This window comes from Myotis lucifugus, unplaced genomic scaffold (genome assembly GCF_000147115.1).
Source record: "Myotis lucifugus unplaced genomic scaffold, Myoluc2.0 scaffold_1145, whole genome shotgun sequence".
In the NCBI taxonomy this organism is placed as follows: Eukaryota; Metazoa; Chordata; class Mammalia; order Chiroptera; family Vespertilionidae; genus Myotis; species Myotis lucifugus.
The window spans coordinates 60508-68359 of record NW_005872193.1 but is presented as its reverse complement, the minus strand read 5'-3'; the positions used below and the strand labels follow the sequence as shown (position 1 = coordinate 68359).

The window sequence follows — 7852 nt, the reverse complement described above, 5'->3', positions numbered from 1 at the left end:
AACCTTGATGGGAACACACACAGCAACACAAAGTTAAGAAAACACAGGTGTGCTGAGCCACCTCAGCCAAGGGTTTGAAAGCCTGAGTGAAGGCAGCGAAAGGATGAAGAAATGACTGACAGAATAAGCTGGGTCTAGGTGGATCTTCCTGTGCCGGGCTGAGGCCACAGAGAGAGATATCCAGAGGCAAGCTGAGACTTTATTTTAAAGCCAGAGGTAAACAAGGTAGTGGTCACCATAGTTACAATGTTCTTATGAATTTCACCTGTTTTGGCAGCACTTGCTGCATCTCCCACAACCCATTAGCTACCCAGGCAAGATCTAGGGAGCGTGGTAAGGTCAAGCCTAATTATGCTAAGAGGACTGTGCCTTCTAAGCTGGGACTTGTTTGTGGCTTTGCCAACAGGTTAGTCTGAGGCTTAACCCTATAGCCGCACCCTACAGCCCTGAGAAAGGGTCGTTCTCAACCGCTGCTTTTAAATATGTGTGTGTGTGTGTGTGTGTGTGTATATATATATATATATATTATTGATTTTTACAGAGAGGAAGGGAGAGAGATAGAGAGTTAGAAACATCGATGAGAGAGAAACATCGATCAGCTGCCTCCTGCACACACCCCCCCACTGGGGATGTGCCCGCAACCAAGGTACATGCCCTTGACGGGAATCGAACCTGGACTCTTGAGTCTGCAGGCCAATGCTCTATCCACTGAGCCAAACTGGTCAGGGCTGAGAACTGCTGCTTTAAGGGATCTCACTCAACCTGCAACTGGGGCAGCAATGAGCAGCGATAGCTCATCCCCGCCTAACCCCTGAACTGACGCTCAGGCCTTCTTTTCTCTGATTCCCCAGTGAGCTCACAGCAAGCCCCTTATGCTCATTTAATTCCCACAATGTTTCTAGGAGCCAAAGGAGCCCAGCCTCATCTCTCTGCTGTTCCTTGTTCTATCCTAAGCCCCAGTTTTTCTTCATTATGCCCAGCTTTAATAAGTATTCCCTCAAAATCTCTGAACTCGTGTTGTAAAATATTCTGTGCATGAAGTCAAGAACTCACACACTATAATGCCAAGCTGAGGCAGGTCAGCTCCAGGCTGGTTCCTATTTCCTAAAAGTTATGCCTGGGACATCCTGTATAAAGACAGAACAAGGCATGATTTTGCTCACAAGACTTGGAAGAAAACCTGATGACCCACACTCACTTTGCCTTTGTTGAGTCAACTCAATCTTAACACTATTCATTTTTTAAATGTCTTTATTGATTTTTTAGAGACAAAGGGAGAGGAAGAAACATCAATGATGAGAGAGAGTCATCGATCAGCTGCCTCCAGCAGTCCCTATACTGGGATGGAACCCCCAACCTGGGCATGTGTGTTGACCTGGAATCAAACCAGCGATATCTTGGTTCATGGGTCTACACCCAAACATGGAGCCACACTTACTGTGCACACTAATCTTTTTTATTGTTCACTCTATTACAGATGTTCCCAATTTCTGCCATACTCCTCCCCCTTTTTCTCCCTCTACCCTGCCCCCACTGCTTCTAGGCCCGCACCACATTATTGTACATGTCCATGGGCTGTGCATATATGTATATACTTTTAAAATATTTTTTATTGATTTTAGAGAGTAGAAGGGAAAGGAAGAGATGAAAACATCAATGATGAGAGAAAATCACTGATTAGTTGCCTCCTGCACGACTCTACCCCCACACTGGGAATTAATCCTGCAACACATGTATGTGCCCTGCCTAGGAAAAGAACCAATATCACATGACCTCATCATTCGTGGAATATAATGAACACCATAAATTGATGAACAAAAATAGATTCAAAGACATAGAAGCCTCGAACAGACCAACACACTTCAGAGGGAAGGCAGGGAGTTGGAGGGGTGGGTTAGAGATCATCCAAAGGACTTATGTGCATGCATATAAGCAGCACCAATGTACACAGACCCTAGGGAGGTGAGGGCATGTGCTGGGGAGTGGGGGTGGCCAGGGAGAAGCCAATGGAGGATAAAGGAGACAAATGTAGTAATATATGTAATATTTCAAACAATAAAAATTTTTAAAAAAATCTTATCTAATAAAAGAAAAACATGCAAATTGACCATACCTCCGCTACACTCAAAAGCCATGCCCATACGCCACACCAATCAGGAGTGAGTATGCAAATAAACTCAACCAAGATGGTGGTGTCCATAGAGCTGGAGCTTCCCGCCTGCCCTGGATGGCTGTGGGCTCCCCTCAAGGCTACAAAGTTTCAATTATAGAAGATAAATAAATCCCAGATACCTGCTTCCAGCCGCTGTGTCCTCCGCTCAAAGAAGGTCTGGGAGCCTGGGTTGCCCGGGGCCATGGCCAGCCTGCAAACAGCCATCAGCCCCTCACTCAGGCTGGCCAGGCATCCCAGTGGGGACCAGCACCTTGAAGGGGGTTTGACCATCCTCCAAACAGCCATCAGCCCCTCATCCAGGCTGGCCACACCCTCATGGAGTAAGGGTCCCTGCTGGGGGGCTTGGCCAGCCTGCAAACAGCCATCAGCCCCTCACCAATGCTGGCCAGGCACCCCAGTGGGACACCCCATCCTGAAGGGGGTGTGGCCAGCCTGAAAAGAGCCCTCATCCCCTCACCCAGGCTGGCCACACCCCCCTAGCGGGGACCCTCACCCCATGGGGGCATGGCAGGCCTACAAATCACCAGAGGCCCCTCGCCCAGGCTGCCCCACGCCCCAAGGAACCTCCCCCCCCCCCCCGATCCAGGACACCCTTCAGGGCAAACCAGCAGGCTACCACCCATGCACCAGGCCTCTATCTATACTAATAACAGGGTAATATGCTAATTAGACTGGGAGAACTTCCATGAGACTTTCTGGATGTTCTTCTGGACAAAGTCATGGTGGCAGGGCCGAGGTAGAGGCGGTTAGAGGCCAATAGGGGAGGACAGTTGTGGGTGATCATGCTGGTGGGGGGCGGGGCTGTTGGGGGTAAGCAGACCAGCAGGGGGCAGTTGGGGGCAAGCAGGCCATCAGTGGCAAACAGTTGGAGGTGATCAGGACAATGGGGGTGCAGTTTGGAGTGAGCTGGTCAGCAGCGGGGCAGTTAGGTGCGAGCAGGCCAGTGGTGAGGGAAGGTGGGGGCAAGCAGGCCAGCAGGGGGGCAGTCGGGGATGATCAGGCTGGCGTGGGGGAAATTGGGGGCAAGCAGGCTAGTGGCAGGGGCAGTTGGGGGTGAGCAGACCAGCAGGCAGAGTGGTTAGAGGCAATCAGGCAGGCAGGCAGGCAGGCAGGTGAGCGGTTAGGAGCCAGCAGTTCTGGATTGCGAGAGGGATGTCCAACTGCTGGTTTAGGCCCGATCCCTGTAAACTGGCAGTAGGACATCCTTCGAGGGTCCCAGATTAGAGAGGTTGCAGGCCGGGCTAAGGACCACCCCCTCCCCCTGCACAAATTTCATGCACCGGGCCACCAGCAAATATATACAAAAACAACAAAAAAACCACACAAAAGAACCATGGCCTCTTGATTTATAGCTTGAGGCTCAACCATTGAGGCACACCAGCTGGGATATATTATTTCAATTTTTTTTTAAGTACATGTATTTTTTATTGTTTTTAGTATGACAGATGTCTCCCATTTAGACCCTGTGTATATATTCTTTGGTGGATCCCTTGCATTCCTCCCCACTCTCTTCACCTTGGAGAAGCCTCAGTCTATTTCAGTTAGCCAGGCCTCTGGTCTCATCTTGTCCCGCCCCAGATGTCAGTTGGTTTGCCACAACACCTTTATTCCCCAAGTTATTGGCAGGGATGCTAGTAGTCGCCTGGGCGGTGGAGAAAACTACATGACCCAGAAGGACATGCGCTAGTGTAGGCGGAGCTAAAGGGCATTTTGGTGTCTGTACATCCGGTTAGGGCGGGACTTCCGCCTTCCTCCTTCTGGCGGACATTTTAACTTTTTGGTTCTCTGTTCACAGACTCACAGGCTTCAGGGCGCTGGTCGTGAGGAAGAGGAGGCCTGGGAGACAGCGAGCCTGCTGTGCGGGGTGTGTCTGAGGCTCCTTGAGCCCAACAGCCCGTGATTGAGGTCCCCGTGCCTCCCGGACTCCTCTCTGTTCACAGCGTCCCCGCAGCCTGACCCCATTTCACCCTCCAGCCTTGGGGACCGGCCTCTCAGGTCCTGCCGCCCAGGTCCCCGCGCTCAGAATGGTGAGTTTCTCGTGGGTGACACATGGCTGATGGGGGAAGAGGGTGAAAGGCTGCAGGGCCGCCTTGTGAGGACGTGATGGTGCGACTGAGCAGGGAGGACTCGGGACCCGGGCCTGTTGTGGGTGTAAAGGCAACACAGAGAGGAGGGGAGGTTTTGCAGGAGGAGCTTTACTTTCACTCTCAGGACGCTGGGGCCATAGATGGTTGTGAAAACAGAGGGACATTTTCTGAGGCCGGATTCTAACTTTTCCTAACATTGCTCAGAGGAAGGACAGACTAGAAGACAGAGGAGAGCAGCTGTGGACATACTTTAAAGGTTAATGCACCTGAGCATGTGTCCTGACTAGGAATCCATCAGTGACCCGAAGGGTCATAGGTTAACACTCAATCACTGATCCACACCAGCTGGGCTTACCTAAGATTTTCAGGGATCCCACTCACCTGTAACCAGGGTAGCAACTAGCAGTGGCAGCTCATCCTGGGCTAACCCCCTGAGTCTGCACTCAAGACCTCCGTTACTCTGAATGCCCAGTGAGCTAACAGCATCCTCACTTTGGCTCATTTATTTCCCACAATGTTTCTAGAGAGTCAAAGGAGCCACACCTAATCTCTCTGCTGTGGCTTGTTCTATCATAAGGCCTAATTTTTCTTTCATGATCCCCAGCTTTAATTAACGTACCCTCAAAATCTTCTGAACTCATGTTGTGAAATCTTTTCTAACATGAAGTAATGAACTCAAAAACTGTAGACCAAGCTGAGGCAGACCCACTGCAGGCTGCTTCCTGTTCCCAAACACAGTTATGCCTGGGACATCTTCTATAAAGACAGATCAAGGCATGATTTTGCTTAGAGGACTGGGAACAAAATTTGATGCCCTTATTCACCTCAGTGTTGTTGAGTCAAATCAATCTTAACACTATTTTTTTTAATTGATTTTTTTTAGAGAGAGAGGGAGAAACATCAACGATGAGAGAGAATCATTGATCCGCTGCCTCATGTGTGCCTCCTGCAGGGATGGAGCCCCCAACCTGGTCATGTGCCCTGTCCTGGAATTGAACCAGAGATACCTTGGTTTATGGGTCCACGCCCAACCACTGAGCCATGTCATGTGGGCAAACTATCTTTATTTTTATCAACTCTGTTACAAATAGTCCCAATTTCCTCCATCCTCATCCCCCTTTGCTTACCTCTATCCTGCCCCCACCATTTCTAGGCCCTCACCACATTATTATCTATGTCCATGGACTATGCATATATGTATATACTTTAAAAAATATATTTTTATTAATATTAGAGAGAAGAAAGGAGAGGGAGAGATAAATATATCAATGATGAGAGAGAATCACTGATTTGCTGCCTCCTGCATGTCCCCATCCCCACCCAACTGAGAATTGAACCTACAACCCATGTATGTTCCCAGACCAGGAATAGAACCATGACCTCATGAATCATAGGTCAATGCTCAACCATTGAGTAACACCAGCTGGGCTATGTTATTTAAAATAAAATGTATTTTTTTATCATTGATAGTATTACAGATGTCTCCCGTTTTTGCCTGTGCCTATATTCCTTGGGGGATCTCTCCCAGTTCTCCCCACAACCCTCTCCCTGGGAGATCTGCCCCTCTGTTCCAGCTAACCAGGCCTCTAGTCCCATCTTGTCCTTCCCCAGGGCCACTTGTTGAACCACATTACCTTTATTCACCAATGTCATTGGCTGGGATGCTAGCCCTTCCCTTGGCATTTGGGAAAACAACATTACCCAGGTGGAGTGTGCCAACATGGGTGGAGCTAAAGGGCAATTTTCCTGTCAGTGCATTTGGTTAGGGCGGGACTTAACCTTCCTCCTCCTGGGCAGGCATTTTTACCCCTTCAGTTTCTTCAAGGACTCACAGGCAGCCCACTGGTCGTCAGTAGGAGGAGGCCTAGGAGGCAGCGTCCTTGCTGTGCAGTGGTGTGTCTGAGACTTTCTGTGTACCAACGGGACAGGATTGGAGCCTCCGTGTCTCCCAGACTCCTCTCTGCTCACAGCTTTCTCTCAGCCTGACCCCATTTAACCCTCCAGCCTTGGGTACTGGCACCTCTCAGTTACTGCAGCCCAGGAAGCCACATCCAGAACAGTGAGTCTCTCCTGGGTGACACAGGGTGTGATGGGGGAAAGAAGGCCAGAGGCTGCAGTGCCAACTTCTAAGGACAAGATGATGGGGCTGAGCCAGGGTAGGGGCTGAGCTGGGAAGATTAGGAAAACCCAGGCCTGTTTTCAGTGTAAAGGGAACAAACAAAGAGATGAGGTGTGGTTTTGCACAAGTTTTACTTTCATTCTCAGAATGCTGGGGCCATAGATGGTTGTGAAAAAAGGAGGGACATTTTCTGAGGTAGAATTCTAACTTTTCCTAAAATTGCTCAGAGGAAGAACAGACTAGAAGACAGAGGACAGCAGCTGTGGACAGGAAGGGGAAGTCCTGTAAATGATAAGGTAACTGGCAAGAGTGTGCACTGAGGACTGAGCTCAGAGATAATACAGGCATCTGGAGGTCACCTGGCCTCTGGGCTGGGCAAGGGTACTGAGCATCCTGGGCCCATAGATCCTGGCGGTGATTGCCAGGCTCTCAACAGACCATTTTATTTCCACGAATTCCTGCAGATGCAGAATGAATTAGGTGTACTGATTCATGAAGATTATTTCAGGGCTTCACACTTTGTGGCCTCTGTGAGAGTAGTGTCCTGGGACTGTCAGCTGCTCTTGTAGCCCATGGACCTGGGTACTTTGAACAGACACTAAGCCCAGACTCCTAAGGCCACAACTAGGACTTCGAAAAGTGAACCTTCTTCCTGGAAACCAGTGTAATGAGTTGGAGGTCGTCCAGGGCAGTGGTCACCAATGATTTGTACGTGGACCACTGGTGGTCTGTGAGGTCGAAAGGTTGGTGACCGCGGTTTAAGGAAACTTTTGGAGCAGTGGTCCCCAACTGGTGGTCCATGGACCAGTGGTGCTCTGTGAGGTCCAAAAGGTTGGCAGCAGCTTCTCCAGGGCATAGGTTCCAGCATGTGAAAAGGCTTTTTGTGTGGAGTGAGCTGATTCAGGAACCAGTAGGTATCTTTTTTAAATATATACAACACAGGCATGTGACCTCACCAGTGCATGGGTCTCTACTCAACCAACTGACACACATGAGCCAGGGCTGTAGATCACTTTAATACAGTCAATCATGGTGAGGTTGGTAATGGTAGTAGTAGCTCAGAAGGGACAGTGTGAGCCTGAGAACTGGCTTTCCTGCTGGGGCCACTGTTTGTGGGAGGTGGGTGTCACAACACAGCAGAGGGAGAGAAGTTGTCATGTAGAGTTTGGGGAGAGGTAATCATTTTGCAGTGGTCAAGGCCTGTAAATGATGAATGGACCTGAGATTAACTGGATGCTAAAGAATTATTCAAACAAGATGAGACCTGGGCTGGTACATATTAACTCCTCTAAACACTCACCAGGATTTTTTGCAAACAATAAAAAACAACTAATCCAAAAGATGCAAACAACAAACACCCAGATGAATCTGAAGAGGCAGAGCTTATTTCAGAAGGTGAGGTCAAGGAATTGAAGAAATGGACATGGCCATGATTCAGTTTAGAGGAGGGAGAAAGAGAATGAGTGTATAAGA

The 7852-nt window shown here is 49.3% G+C and overlaps 1 protein-coding gene across 7 annotated transcripts in view; it reads left to right on the top strand.

Annotated features, from left to right (window-relative positions):
* The first annotated feature begins 3939 nt into the window (after window positions 1-3939).
* LOC102437486 (zinc finger protein 239-like) overlaps window positions 3940-7852 on the top strand; it is a 12061-nt gene continuing 8148 nt past the window's right edge. For 2 of the 7 annotated variants that reach the window (XR_002827371.1, XM_014449359.2), the window contains exon 1: window positions 3940-4200. The gene's annotated coding sequence lies outside the window, so the exon portion shown is untranslated. Of the gene's footprint in view, window positions 4201-6057; window positions 6320-6606; window positions 7153-7852 lie in introns of those variants that run through there. The other 5 variants (XR_002827374.1, XR_002827372.1, XR_002827375.1 and 2 more) reach the window with 5 other exon arrangements.